The following is a 16,036-nucleotide window of genomic DNA, read 5'->3' as shown; positions in this document are numbered from 1 at the left end:
TAATGTACAATATATTTTTCAAGGAACATCATATCATAAAAGTTCAGTCTTTTCCTCTTTGCTCTCCCCTTAGCATAGGCAGCAACTATCTTATCTTATTTGAACAATAAACCCTAAAAAACTGCTGGATTTCTTCCAAGAAGCAAGGACACATTCAAAGAAAGAATCAAAGAGTATAATTATACTTTCATCTTATATTTCAATTAATCTGAAGACAGCCAAACAGAAGACACTCATCTGATTTTTTTTAAACTAAAATACGCACAAATCCCAGTTCCACTCAAGTCAATGGCAAATCTCCTGTTGACTTCAATGACAGGAAGATTTGGCCCATACTGTTCAGTTTTGCAGATAAAACTCTTATTAGTGTACGCATTCCAGGTTTAGGTCTCTGAACGTGTTCTGACCAAAGTCATTCTAATATAAATTTACAAAGGAGCAGAAACCATTTCATATCAGCTACTATTTACATCATTCCTTTTAAAAACAAACAATTAGACCACACTGAGGATTATATTTCATTTTTGCAATGGTGCTTATATACAAATTAATAAAATACACATTTTGTCAAAAATAAATGTATTAATCTTCAAAGCAATTCTGCAGGCCTAGGACTTGATTCTGGCAAGGTGCTGAGCACCTTCAGCTTACAGGGGCTTCAATGAGAATAGAGGGTGCTCAACACCTCACAAGACTGAGCCTTCACAGAGGCTCAAAAGTCATACTGCAGGAGTTTTTAAATGCAAAGGCTGCTGGATCAGACCCACCGATTAACATAAGGGGTGCATATAGGGCACTGTTGTAGAGTCCTACCCCACAGCAAGCCCCACATGCACAGAAACGACTCACTGGCTGACGCATTTTGTGGCTGGGTGCAGGGTTGCTGGGCTTTCTTTTTGGTCACCTCCATCTGGGTCTTCCATGGCACAGCCCTCTGGCCAGGTTGCTTCAGAACTCAATCCCCGTCTGGGGTATCCAAGTCTAGCTGCAAGTGGACAGGTCGCAAGCTAGCTTCTCCCAGATGGCCTCTTCCAAGTGCCTGGGCCCAGCTCTCCCTGGCCAGCAGCAAAGTCCTTCTAAATGAAAGAGAATGGTACTCTTCTTTCACACAGCTGCAGGTCCTAGGCCCTGTCTCTTGGCACCTTGGTACAACTCCAAAACTACAAATAAAACAAAAGGTTCCAAAACAACTTCCCTCCCCACCTGGCTTGAGCCTCCTGTCTCTATTGGGATCCTCTTCAGCACCCTGTTCCTCTTGTGGAACACTAGCTCCAGGACTGTCTCCCTGGAGACTGACTCCTTGTTCCACAGGCCTTCCCCAGGAGTTAGCTCCACTCCGGTGACTCAGCTCTCTAGCCCAATCCCATGCAACTGCTCTCCTCCTCAGCCAGCCCCTAATTGCTCTGCTGCCTCCCTGTAAGTCCTATACCCAGTACAGGTGTGGTAGGGCATGGCTAATTAAACAAGGATGGCCAGCCCCAGCCCCCTGGGAGCAAGCCTCCCAGCCCAGTTGGACAGATTTAGGCTAGGGTGTGCTAAAAATAGCTGTGTGGACATTGCAGCTCCACTGGAACTAGCCACCCAGAGGATGAGGAAGATTGATCTCAGATGGCCAGCCTTAGCCTCCACCAGTGCTATAATAGCTACACAGCTACTGTTTGCATGTTAGCTTGAGCCCTGATAGCACAAGTCTGTCTACCCAGGCTGCGAGGTTTGCCCCCAGTTGCAGCATATACATACTCTGAAGGGGCAAGGCCACTCTGCTCTAGGCATTTATGAGCTCTATTTGGTAACAAGCATATTTTTCACTAAGCATGAAATTAGCACTGGTTGGGAAAGCCAGTGAAAGGCACTTTGTGTAACTCAGAGCTGGTGGAGAAGCAAAGCAGGGGTGCAGAGTTTGTACCCATTGTATACCGCAAATCGATCTCTGCACTGGCCTTGCACAAGGATGGCCTCGCCCAAATATTAAGCTTAGATCTACATTCTGCTCAGGATTCTTCCAGTTTCCTGAACTGACCAAGAGGAGAAGTCTCTTTTTAATCTCTTGTCCGTGGTAGGAGAGTTGGATGCCAACTTCCATCATAGAACAACATTTTGCAACACTTGTAAACAGGGTTTATAATAGCAGCGCAGAGCCAATCCTATTCAGAACATCACTGAAGGCAATAATACATTTTAAGAGAATGAGAATGGAGTCAGAAAGTGTAATTTGACTGTAACCACTAACCTGACAGGGTGTCAGCACTGTGTCATATTGTGGATTCTGCCATAGATTAAATCTAGAGGGCTTGATTCTTCTCTCCACTATGGCCACTTCACGTTTGAGAATTTAATATTATTACTTATATTGTAGTAGGGACTGTCAATGATCAGATCACCATTGCACCAAGTGCTGTACAGAGCCTTAAAGACCCACAATCTAGGATATGACAAGGTGTAGCAAGTGAATGGGACAAAAATACTTGCAGAAAGTAAAAGTGAAACAAGCAGGCCATCAAACAATAAGCAGAGATCTCAACTCACCATATGCTGATTGTGTACATAATCAGGGATTTATAAGCAGACATGTGCACATAGCGGGAACCATGATGGTTGACTGATTCTGTATTGCAGAGAGAGAGAAAAGAAAACCGTAACAACTCCCTGTGATAGGGGTGCATAAACACTGGACAGCAAAGGGTTGAAAAGCAGCTCTGGAGGTCCCACCCCACTGTCCGGGTCAAGCGTGCTCCACTTGGAGGATAGCAGTGGACTCCAGATCCATTGACAACTGGTGGGGAATTCAGGCATCATGACAGGTCCGCAGTGAGACCAACAGAGAGCCCAAAACAGACAGAGGAATAATTAAAATGGAGGTTGACAAACTGCTGAAATAGCTGTTGGACAACCAGCAACAGTAGGCGGCCCAGCAGAAGATGCAGCAGACCCAGATGTTCCAGCACATGGATGCTCATCACCACTACCAAGTAGGTAGACAGCAACAGCTCATCTGGGAACTGGCAGCCCAATACCGTGAGCAGCAGCGACGCTTGGTCCAGCAAGTTGCTACCGTTTTGTCACCCCAACAAGCGAGTGTGAACCAGGAGGCAGGGACCTGAATCCTCTGGCAATTGCCAGCCTCCTGGTAAAGCTCATGATGATGGCTCTGGGGATGACCCGGAAGCATTCCTGGTCCTACAGCATCTTGATGACCCACAGAACACTGGGGCCTAGACCCAGGAACTCCCTGCCCATGGGATCCAAAGACTCCTGAGGGTAGCATGCTCCGGTGAATCCAGGGTTTGTCCCTGACTCACAATCTGACCACAACTTGGGTCGGACTAGGAATGTAACAGGATAAACATTTAAAGGTTTAAACTGTGAGCAGCAGTCTCACCATTTAGTGAATTAATCAAACATTTAAATGAGAAGGCGGCGGGAAGACTCGTCACAGCGAGCACGAGCCGTGCAGCTGAGGGGGCTCTTCAGCCAGCATTTATGGGTGGTCGGGACCATTGGAGAAGACAATGATTGAGTACCAGTGCATCCTGGTGATAGCCTCAGGACACTGGCTGGCATAGTCCACTTTCTTCTTCGAGCCAGCACAGTCACTTACATCACCCCTCCACCCCTGCTGCTGAAGCTTGGGTCATGGTACCCAGGGAAATAACCAAGCAGGGGCCCAACATGACATCAAAATTGATGAAGGAGCTATGTAACCTCTTAAAGATTAAGACCTTAAAGAAGGAGACCCTGGCAGCACAATGGGCTGGGGATGTCTTAAGATAGTAAAAACACTGTCAGTGTCTTGTTAAAAAAAAAGTACTTATTTGTTTGGTTCGTGTGAATAAAAAGCAGAGGGGATGATCAGAAGGCTTTTGCAGACCCAAGCCACCATGAAAACCAAGCACAAGAGAACTGATCCTGCGCTCACTAAAGTCAAGGAAACACTGGCATCAGCTTCAGTAGATTCAGGATTGAGCCCTTAGTGCAGTAGTTCCCGAACTGTGGGTCGTGACCCCAAGTGGGGTCACTTCAGCAGGTGGGGTCACAGCAAACCCGAGTGTAAAAGGGCATCCTCCACACAGTATGACTGCACACACACCATATGCACGAGGTCGTGTCTCATGGAGGATGCTATTTTGGTTGACAAATTGGCACCCTCCTTGCAGCATGACCTCACCCACACTGTATGTGTGTGAGATTATGCAATCCAGAGGATGATGTTTTGTAAAGTAAAATGGTATCCTCCTTGCAACATGACCTTGCATGAACCGTTCATATGAGGTCACACTGCAGGGAAGACATTTTTAAACTACAACATTCATGCTGTCTTGGGTATTGGAAACACCACATCTGAACATGGGGCCTTGCAGAGAAAATGTCTGGGAACTGCTGCCTTAGTGAATAGGAATAATGATAAATAAAAATAAGCTTTCAAGATTGATGACTTCTATATTTGTTCCTTTAAGAGGTCCAAGACAAAGGTCTGGTTTACTCAGTGTCCCACTGCTGCTTGGAAATTCATTAGTTATTTCCTCCATCTTTACAAAAAAAAAAGTTTATTTTCTCTCTGGGATTCTCACTCCACAAATGAACCATTTCAAAAATGGGCTCAAATAAAATATAGGATCTGCCTGGTGCTCTCCAGAAAGTGGTGTCTGACAGCACAGGGGCTGTAATTTGGTATCTGATGCAAATGCAAATATATCTGTGAATTCATCCATCTCTCCATGAAGCTGAGGTGTATATTACCAGTGGAAACCCTCTACTATAAATTAAGAAAACAAAAACCACAAACATGCTTCTATTTATGTATATAATTTATTTTGGTTCTCAACTTTTCATTAAATATTTATTGAAACTAGGGTCTGAGAGCCCTGTTCAGTAATAGATTTTCTGTTGACTTGTTTCAAGGTGTTAATATTTTTGAAACAAGGACTTTAGTTCACTGGAAACTATTGTGGAGGACTGAATTGCAACCTCAGCAACTTGACTACTCTTTATTTGCCAAGTTGTATTATGACATGAACAGTTACCCCTCCAACATGTTGAAACACTATCATCCAATCATAAACTATGGTATATATTTCAAGCTATAAAAGCTTGCAATAAGTTGCAAATAAGATTAATAATTAAACACTTTAAAATAATTTATTACTGGCCGCAGACGAAATGATGCCTCAGGTGAAGAGAGTCTTTGGCGTCCCCCACTCCATTTGTTAAACTTTTGAATACTTTATTTTTCATTGCATTTGTAGCCATTTCATGATGACTGATGCATGATTTACATGTACATCCCTGTCATAAGACAATACATTTGTATGCTAGGATTTGTAAATCTGTCTTTATCCATGCCATATAAAAGCAAATAAAAATGTTGTTTCCTCTAAGCTTATAGAAACTTTTTAATTTTAAGAATAAGTGAAATGTAGTAACATCAAGAAATTGAGCTGAGCATCAACATTGGATGGACCAATAATAATGTTACAGTAGGTGACAGCCTTAGAATGTTAACCCTAGTCCTTTATTTCAAAAGGTTGCGTTTCTTGACTTTGCCATCGCAAACGGAAGCATGGCGTCACAGAGATCCAAAGGCTGGCCAATGGCATTTTGAAGTGAGGGCATGGCTGACAACATTCTAGGCTGTTCAAGGAAAATGTAATTCTCAGAAAGTCTGGAAGATTCTACAAAGGTTCAGAACTTTCTAGGAGGTTAGTGAAAAATTAATCCACATATGGAATACCTACAACATTTTACTTCAAACATTCTATTTTCCCTTTTGTCACTAACAATAAAAACAGCACACCAAGCCCGGTGCCTGCCCAAAACCTGGCACTCCAGGCAGTCACCTGGGTTGCCTGCTCCTAAATCCAGCCCTGCCTCTGCACCTATGTGGATTCCTGCTGACTTCAACAGGGCCTAAGAAAAAAATGGGGATAACAGTTGCATGTTCCTACAGATTACATAGTCAAATGCTTAGCAGGTCCAGGTGTAATTGTAATGATTTGCATAGTAATTTGTAATGTGAGAGTTAACACTATTTTCTTCTGCTAATTTTATTGACAATACAGATATAGATTCACTTGAAAGCAAAGTTTGGTTGAAGGAAGAAAAACAGAAGTCTTACTGAAAGAGAGAAGTGAAAGAATTTCATGCCATTCTACACCAAAAGCCAAATTCTGCCCATTAAGTACTAAGCAACAGGCTTATCTGAAAGCAGAATTTCAAATACCACACATGTCCATCCAACAACAGCATTTGGAATGGGAGCTGTGCATCTCATCCAGGCAAAGGACTTGGAATAAGAGTTACATGTGCCGGTCAGAGGGTAGAACTGCGTATGCCCAGTGATTGGTAAAATGTGTCCCTTTACAGCTTAGCTATTACATCTTATTTACCTGAATGAAGAGTGAGTAAAGAGCCAAACAAGATGATTTCAAGCTCAGTCTAAAATTTAGACTGATCAAAAAAGTGATCAACTTTTTATGGTTTATACCTAGTGCATTCTGAAAATCATTCTTGAGTCAGAGACATTCCATTTCCCTTGCTCACACTTTGCTGTAAGTGTTAGTTTGGCACCATTTGAAGCTACAAAGCATGGATGTCATGTTCCTCCTTCACTTCAGCACACTTCATAGTAACTCTTGTCATTTGATTACATAGTAAATATTAGGTGGTGGCAGTTTAATTATATGATAATTGCTATGTTTATACAAAATAAATAAAGGATTCTCTCTCTCCTTTAAAACTAGTGTAGGTTACACAGTAATTACTCTTGGCCCTACTAAGTATTTTACCAAGTAATCTGCAGGAACATGTAATTATCATATCACCTCTTCACTTGCTTCTTTTCTATTGCATTTCAGAACTGAAATTCAAATTGCTCTTTTGGCTTCCAAATTCTCCCTTCTGCCACCTACCCCCTACCTGCTCACTCTACATTTGCAATGCTGAACTCTTGTACCCTCACCTCAACTACAGAGCAGACATGTCTTGACAAGTAAGTGCATTACTCGGCTTATCCCAATTATGTTTACAAATGTAAGTACGTGTCCTATTTACATTTATTCTTAGGAAACCATTCTAGCCTGAATAAGCCACCCCTCAAATTCACACTGCTGAGAGGACATCAGAGCCATAATCCTATCTTCCAAAGCACTTGCAACCCCTCCCAGGTTGGTAGCAACTGCATACTTTAAGTGTACTCCCTATGTCAAAAATCATTGAAGATATTGAATGGAATCAGACCCAGAACTGATCCCTGTGGGACCTTACTCGTTATGCCCTTTCAATTTGGCTGTTATCCACTGATAACCGGTTGGAAAACCTTTCCCAGAGAATAGTTCTGCACTCACCTCATAATAGCTCCATCTAGGTTGCATTTCCTTAGTTTATGAGAAGATCATGCAAGAGTATCAAAAGCCTTACTAAATCAAGATATACCACATCTACCGCTCCCCCTACTTCCACAAGGCTTGTTACTCTGTCAAAGAAAGCTATCGGGTTGTTTTGACACAATTTGTTCTTGCTAACTGTTCATGCTAACTGTTACTTATCACCTTCTTATCTTCAGGTGTTTGCAAATTGATTGCTTAATTATTGGCTCCATTACCTTTCTGGGTCCTGTAGTTAAGCTGACTGGTCTGTAATTCCTCAGGTTGTCCTTATTCCCCTTTTTATAGATGAGCACTATATGTGCCCTTTTCCAGTCATCTGAAATCTCTCCTGTCTTCCATGACTTTTCAAAGATAATTGCTAATAGCTCAGATAGCTCCTTAGTCAGCTCCTGGAATATTCTAGGATGTATTTCATCAGGCCTTGGTGACTGGAAGAAATCTCACTTGTCTAAGTAATTTTTAAACTTGTTCTTTCTCTGTTTTAGCCTGTGATCCTACCTCATTTTCACTGGCATTCACCAGGTTAGACATCCAATCACTCCTATACTTTTTGGTGAAAAAAGTAAAAATAAATAAATAAATAAAATGTAGCACTTCTGCCATTTCCACATTTACTGTTATAGCTTCCCCCACACCTCTTGTCAAGTAATGGGCCTAACCTGTCCTTGGTCTTCCTCTTGCTTCTAATAAATTTGTAGAATGTTTTCTTCTTACCCTTTATCTCTCTAGCTAGTTTAATCCTGTTTTGTGTGTTGGCCTTTCTAATTTTGTCCCTACATACTTGTGTTATTTATTTATATTCATCCTCTGTAATTTGACCTAGTTTCCACATTTTGTAGGGCTCGAGTTTCAGATCATTGAAGATCTTCTGGTTAAACCAGGGCAGTTTCTTGCCATACTTCCTATCTTTCCTATGCAGTGGGATAGTTTTCTCTTGTGCCCCTAATAATGTCTCTTTGAAAAACTGCCAACCCATTTGAACTGTTTTTCCCCTTAGACTTGCTTCCCATGTGATTTTGCCTACCAACTCCCTGAGTTTGCTAAAGTCTGCCGTCTTGAAATCACTTATCTTTATTGTGCTGTTTCCCTCCTACCATTTCTAACAATCACACACTCTACCATTTCATGATCACTTTCACCCATGCTGCCTTCCACTTTCAAATTCTTAACCAGTTCCTTCCTGTTTGAGGAAATCAAATCTAGAACAGCCTCTCCCCTAGTAGTTTTCTCCACCTTCTGAAATAAAACATTGCCTCCAATACATCTGGTGACAAAGCTCATCCTCTACCTCCGTGGGTCCAGCACTTCCTTCTAGCGGTACTACAGGGAACTGCTTCACCCTCTAGTGGTGGAGGAGGGTAATACAGCCTCTCTAAGATGGCTGCTCCCAGTCCTGTCTCTGATTCTCACAGGCCCTTGCCTCTTCTCTGGGGCTCTTGCCCCTCCAGTGAATAGCCAGTAGCAGGTAGGGGGGCCTAGTCCCACCCTCAACTCCAGCCCCCAACAAGTAGCAGTTGTGGCTTCAGGAAGCTGCTAGCTTCCCTGGGTTCCCTGTGCCCCTTGACTTAACGTCTGTACCCTGCTCAGACAGGGGCCCTTCCTGGCCTCCTTGCCAGGGAAGGTTTTTGACCTCTGACAGCCCCACAGGCGTGGTAATGCCCAAACCAAATGTCCAGTTCAATCTTTCCCTTTCGGCAGGGTCTCTTCTTTTAGACCCCCAGGCCTGGGAAAGTGCTTTGCCCTCTTCAGGCAGGATTTTTTCCTCCCCCAGTGTTTGTACCTACAGGATTCTCTTCTGCCAGCGTTCTGCTCTTTCTCCTAAACCCTCCTGGCTCTTGACAGCATCTTGCCTGTTTACACACTGGTGGCTGATCCATTGGCCCTCGAGCTAGCACTCTCTTGTGGGGGCCAGGCCCCCTGCACCCTTTGCTGCCACTACCATTTGGGGGCTCTGCTGTCCTGCCTCCCTTCCTGTGGGCAGTGAGTGACTCCACCCCTGCTGCTGCTACCACCTGTGGAAGGCCCTTCCTGGCCAGCTGCTTGCTGCTGTTGCTACTACTGCTGCCTGGGAGCCCGCCACTGCATGTTACTGCCCGTGAGGGAGAGGAGGAACACCACCACTGCTGATGGGGAAGTGCTCAGGACTGCACCGCTAGAAGTTCAGGGAGTTTGTTCATTTCTGGACTGAGTGACTGTGCCATCTCTGCTCTTGTGGTGGTGGTGGGGAAAGGTACTGTTGTTGCTGTGGGGAGAGGGGGGGAGCAGCATGGAACCCTCCCCCTGATCCATCTGCTCCCCCCACCTCCCAGCCACTGCCTTCATCGCCTCACCTCAGCCGCTTGTCTCCTGTGACAGCTGGGACTGTTGCAGCAGCAAGAACATATTCCACCACCCAGGCCCACCTGGGTGCACGTGCTTTCTCCCCCCCACACCTGAGTCCTTCCCTCCCTTCCCCAGCTACATTTGGCTGGAGGACTCCCCCCACCCTCTGCTTTGCCCTCTGGCTGCCCTGGAGCAGTTTGCCCCCCTTCCTTGCAACCTGCCCTACCCGCCCCTTGCTGTCCATTTTCCCTCAGGTTCCCTTCGCGTTTGTTTAGTTCCCCTGCCTCACCCTAGCCCCTGCGTGTTTGTTGGTTTCCCAGTCCCTGCCCTGCCCTGAGCCTTCCACACTTTTGCTTGTCTCCCCCCCCCACCCCGCCCCTACCCTCCAGCATTTGCTGCTTTTCCCTGCCCCGCCCCAATCCCTGGAAGTCCGCTGTCTTTCCCTGCCCCACGCTTGACTAGTGCTGGATCCTTTCCCCACCCCTTTGCTGCTTGCCCCTGCTCCACTCTGCCTCACCTCCTTAGAGCACCCAAGTATTTTTCAGGACCTGTAAGCCCCCGCCACCAACCATTTTTTCCATTGTACCCTCCGCTCACTGCACCCCTTGATCTTGTTGTAATTCCACCCCACTTCCCAGTGCAGACAGAGGAGCTGGCACTCCCCAGATCCCAAATCCAGTCCGACACCCTTCCTTGTTGGCACTCCACTCCCCTGCTCGCAGCCTAGCAGGGAGGAGAGGTTAGCCATCCCGCCCCTCACCTTCCCAGCCCCCTCGGTGCTTGTCCCTGCGACCTCTCCCTGCTAGTACCCTCTTCCCCTGCCTACATCCTAGCAGGGAGGAGTGGTCAGCCCTGACCTGCCCCTTTGCCCTTGCTCACCCCCCAGTGTCTGCTTCTGTCCATCCCCACAAATGGATCAGGAGGCATCTTTGGTCAACCCTGTCTCCCCACCCCAGCTTGTTTCCCCATTTACCCCTGCAGCTACTGCTTTGACCGCCGCTGCTGGATCTACTGCCACCACTGTATGGGACTGGCAGCGGCAGGCATGGGGGGACCTCCACTGCTGCTGCTCCAGCTTCTTTGACTGGGAGGAAGGGCCAGGGCAAAGAGAAGGGCAACAGCCCTGCTCGGAAGGCAATGCCCCTTGCGGTAAGGGCCACCCTCTCCACCAGCTCTGGGGGTGCCTCTGTCTCAGCCCCCAGGGCATACGCCCACGTACTCGCCACTCCTCCAGCCACCGCCCCATCATCTACCCCCCACCACCTCCTCTAGCACCATCTCTAGTGGCTGGGGCCCCTTCCCCACCCTGACCAGGAGCCATGGCATCCATTGCTTCCTGGTGGCTGCCTCACCCCACATGGAGACCTACATGCAGGCGTTGGCGCGGGTGTTGGGGACCTCGGCTATCACAGCAGCCTCCAAGATGTACAGAAAGATAGTCTTTTCTGGCATTGGAGGCTGCCACCCAGAAGGCAGTAGAAAAAGGCCTGGTGGTGAAGGGTACCTATGTCCCGCTCAAACCCATAGTGGACCTGGGCATATGGGTGGTGCTTACCTCCATCCCACCCTTCCTCCCTAATGCCACCCTGCTCCCCTTACTCTCCACTCTGGGGAAACCCATTTCCATCATCAGCCCTCCCCTGTTGGGCTGCAAGGACCTTGCCCTCCATCACATTTTGTCCCTCTGACGGCAGATCCAGATCCAGCTGCCGCCAGCAGCAGTGCATGATGGGGAGACCCTCGAGGGGTCCTTCCTAGTGCCCTATCAAGAGGCCCAATATCGGATTCATTATTCCTCAGGTGAGGCCCGATGCTTCCTCTGCCAAGCAACAGGGCATATCTGGAGGGACTGCCCCCTGGCCCGGCATGGAGAAGTGCCCAGGCTCCCGAAGTCCTGGGGGGCGCTAGCCCCACCACTGCCAATGACTCTAACTGCCCAGCCCCCGTGGCTGCCTCTCCTCCTCCTCCTGTGCCTGCTTCCACCTCTGCTCGGGATGTGGGGGCAGCCCCCCATCTTGCCTAGGTGAATGGATGGGCCTCATCACCACCACAGCGAGTTCTGGGGCAGGGCCCATGCAGGTGTGGGTGGCTGTGTTGACCCTACATTTTGGAGAGGGCTTACCCCAGTGGGAGATTTCCCCATCCCCTTGCCACCCCTCCCCTGACTCCTCTACTGCCAACACCACTGCTTCCGGCGGGGTTGTCCCCGAGGTGCAGAGGGGGGGTCTTTGGCTCCATTTTTGTAGAGATGAGTCTCTGGGTCTGACTCCAGTCCTCCAGGGGGAAGACGAGCCCCTGCTAGCAGGCCTTCATCTCAGTGTCTTTATGCCGCCCCCACCTCCTCCCCCTCTCCCCTTCCCCAAACTGCTGTCCCCCCCTTCACCTTTGAGTCACCCCGGACTCTTCCACCTGCCCGGCTGTGGACACCAAGCTGCTCAAGGTGATGGCCGGCAGCGAGTAGCTGGGCTCTGGGGCCATGTCTGTGGTGGGACAACTGCCTTCAACCCCTCCCGAGGGTCCTGACCCAAATCACCTCCCGACTGTTGCTGGCATTGGTGAGAGCCCTCCCCTTGAACACAGACCCTTGACCCCCATGCCGGGTCAAGCGCAGCTGCATGTTGGTAGCTCAGCTGCCAGGACCCCTGATCCCAGCCCCTCCCTGCCTCGGTTCCCATTGCTGTCCCTGAACCTAGCCCTGCCCCTGCCCTTGATATCACTGCTGTTCCTTCCCCATCCACTTCCCATATTGCTTCCACTCCTGTGGTTGTGTCATTCCCCCTTACATCTGCCAGCCCCCGGGAGCGGGTAGTTCAGTTACCCTTCCACACGGGTCTGCTGTTTTCCCTCTGCTGCCGTCCCTTGTGCCTGGGGTTGAGCTGGGCAGTGCGGCACCCATAACATTGGCGCTGCGTTGGGGGATCTGACCCATCTGCCCATTTCTTTTGGGCACAGGACCATCACAGGGACCCGGCCAGAGGATGGTTGGGATCCTTCAACCCCGGACCCTCTTGCACTGCGAGATGAGCGGCATGCTTTCCTGGCTGACTACCGAGGGGCTAAGGACAGGGTGCAGCTCGCCCTGCAGCTCTGGGGGGACTTCCACCTCCTCCTCCGGACAGCAAGGGCTATACTGAGGGAGGGCAAAGGGACCAGGAGGCAGGACACCATGGTCTACCAGTGGGCCTGGGGCTTCCGTGACTCCCTGCTGACCGTCGGGGTCAGTCATGGATTGTTTCAGGGCCCAATGGGGGCCTCTGTCACTCCTGCCTGTGAGGATCCACACCAGCCCGCCTCATGGCTCCAACCATGTTTGCCATGTTAAATGCCCAGGGATGTAGGATGGGTCTCCACAGGTGCCAGGTACTCTAATTCCTTTGGGAAGGAGGGTACCCTGTGGTATTCCTGCAGGAGATCCATATGGATCCAGCTGCTGCGGCCAGCTGGCAGCTGGAGTTGGGGGACAGGGTGTACTTTAGCCAGCTTTCCACCCCAGCAGCAGAAGTGGCCACCCTGTTATCCCCTGACCTACAGCCCGATGTGCTCGGGGTTGCCAAGGTCATGCCGGGTCACCTGCTGCACCTCTGGGTCCATATGGAGGGGCTAGCATTGAATTTGGTCAATGTCTATGTCCCACATTCGGGCCCGGAGCGGGTGTGTTTTTTCCAGCAAGCATCCACTTTCCACAGCACCTTGGATCCTCATGAGTGCCTGGTCCTGGATGGGGATTTTAACACCACCCTCGAGGAACAGGACCACATGGGAACCAAGCACTGCCAGGCTGCCGCAGACTTCCTCTGGGAAATTGAAAATCACCACTCCCTGGTGGACATCTGGCACGACCACTACCCGGACAACGTCTTCACCTTTGTTCAGGTGGGGGAGGATAGATTTGGTCCAACTGGGAGTGGTGCGACCTATTTCTCGCGTTACCATCTCTCGCAGGCCCACTCCTCCAGCATCCGGCCAGCCCCATTCTCAGATCACCATATGGTGACTGATGGCCTCTCTCACTGTGGAGAGGCCAGGGCTGGCCTACAGGCATTTCAATAATAGCTTGCTGGAGGACATGAGCTTTGTGGCATCCTTCCAGGAGTTCTGGCTGGCCTGGTGGGAATAGAGGCGTACCCTTCCCTTGGCGTGGTGCTGGTGGGATGGGGGGAAGGTGTGCGCCCGGCTCTTCTGCCACGACTACACTTGGGGGTGGGGGGGCTAGCCAGCGGAGGGATGTAGGGATAGAGCAGGTGGAGTGGAAGGTCTTAGAGCTGGAGAGGCATCTGGCCACCCGCCCGAGGATCCATCCCTCTGCAGAGCGTGCCGGGAGAAGCGGGAGGAGCTTCAGGCCCTCAAAGACCTTCGGGCTTGGGGTTTGTTTGTTTGATCCTGCATCCATCTTCTTCGGGAGATGGATCACAGCTCCTGCTTCTTCTACACCCTGGAGAAACAGAGGGGGGCTAAAAAACCTGCCTTTTAGCAGAGGATGGCACCCCCCAACACATCCGGCGGAGATGTGTGGAAGGGCCACGGCCTTCTACACTAGCTTCTTCTCCCCAGATCTGACCGAAGCCGCCGCCTGCAGGGTGCTCTGCAATGAACTTCCCAGTCAGCATGGGTGACCAGGACTGGCTGGAGCTACCTCTCACTCTGGCCAAGATCCCAGAAGCCCTGCGCCTCATGCCCATGAATAAATCTCCGGGCACGGACAGGCTGACCATGGAGTTCTACCGCATGTTCTGGGATGTCCTCAGCCCGGACCTCACCATCGTCTGGGCTGAGTCTGAAGGCAGCAGAGTGTTCCTCCTCTCGTGCAGGTAGGCTGTGCTTGCCTTGCTGCCCAAGAAGGGGGATTTCCGTGACCTTCAGAACTGGCGTCCTGTCTCACTTCTCAGCACGGACCATAAAATCATAGCCAAGGCCATCTCGCTGAGGCTGGGGTTCGTGCTGAAGGACGTGGTTCATCCCAACCAGACCTACACCATCCCAGGCCATACCATCTTCAACAACCTCTATTTGCTCTAGGACCTCTTGGAGCTCAGGTGTAGGGATGGTCTGTTGTTTGCCCTCCTGGCCCTGGACCAGGAGAAGGCATTCGACAGGATGGACCACAAATGGATGGAGCACCCTGCAGGCATTTGGCTTCAGGCTCCACTTCATTGGCTTTCTCCAGGTGCTGTACGCCTCTGCAGAGTGTCTGGTCAGGCTCATCTCCACCCTGAGTGAACCGGTCAGCTTTGGGCAAGGAGTGCATCAAGGCTGTCTGGCCAGCTGTATGCTCTGGTCATTGAGCCCTTCCTCTGTCTCCTCCGCCAGAGGATGATGGGGTTGGTACTCCATGAGACAGAGCTGAGGCTTGTCCTGTCAGCATACTCCAATGACATACTCCTCATGGTCCAGGACCCAGGCATCTGGTGCAGTTCGAGGCCTGCCTGACCGTCTACTCGGTGGCCTCCTCTGCCCAGTTCAACTGAGTCAAGAGCTCTGGCCTGATGGTGGGGGCTGGGTTGTGGACGAGCTCCCTTCCACCCGTGCTTCAAGCCATCCAGTGGAGCACAGGTCCACTGCTCTATCTGGGTATTTACCTTTCTGCCACCCATCCTCCCCAGCAGAGAACTGGCAAGATTTGGAGGACAGGGTGTCTGACTGGCTGCGAAGGTGGACAGGACTGCTTCGGTGCCTTTCCCTTCAGGGGAGGACACTGGTCCTCAACCAGCTAGTCCTGTCCATATTCTGGCACTGGCTCAACATCCTGGTCCCACCTCTGAGGTTCCTGGCCTACCTCCAGAAGACAATTCTGGAGTTCTTTTGGCCAGGACTTCACTGGGTCTCTTCAGGGATCCTGAGTCTCCCCCTGGAGGAATGAGGGCAGGGCCTGTGCTGTCTTCACAGCCAGAGCCACATCTTCCACCTCCAGGCCCTACAGAGACTCCTTTATAGTGCAGGTAGTCCGGCGTGGAGCCACTTGGCGAACGCCTTCCTCCGCCGCCTCTGAGGGCTCCGATACGACCCGCAGCTCTTTTCTCTCCATCCGAGGGGTCTTCTGCAAGACCTCTCTGAGCTGCCAGTTTTCTACCAGGACCTCCTCCGGATCTGGAAGCTGGTCTTGGCCTCCAGGTCCATCGTGGTCGCTGAGGGGGAGGACCTCCTCATGGAGCCCCTGCTACACAACCCCCAACTCCAAGTGTAGGTGATGGAGGCCACCTTGGTGCAGAGGAGGATGGTCCTGGCAGGTGTCATCAGGATCAGAGACCTCCTGGACTATGACCGGGGGGACTGTGTGGATCCCCAGGTGTTGGTTTGGTGCATGGGGGTCTCCACCCTTTGAACCTCCCGGCACG

Source organism: Emydura macquarii, unplaced genomic scaffold (assembly GCF_026122565.2).
Source record: "Emydura macquarii macquarii isolate MOO-44397 ecotype Brisbane River unplaced genomic scaffold, CSIRO-AGI_Emac_v2 contig_3128, whole genome shotgun sequence".
NCBI lineage: Eukaryota > Metazoa > Chordata > Testudines > Chelidae > Emydura > Emydura macquarii.
Note: the sequence above shows the minus strand (reverse complement) of the source record.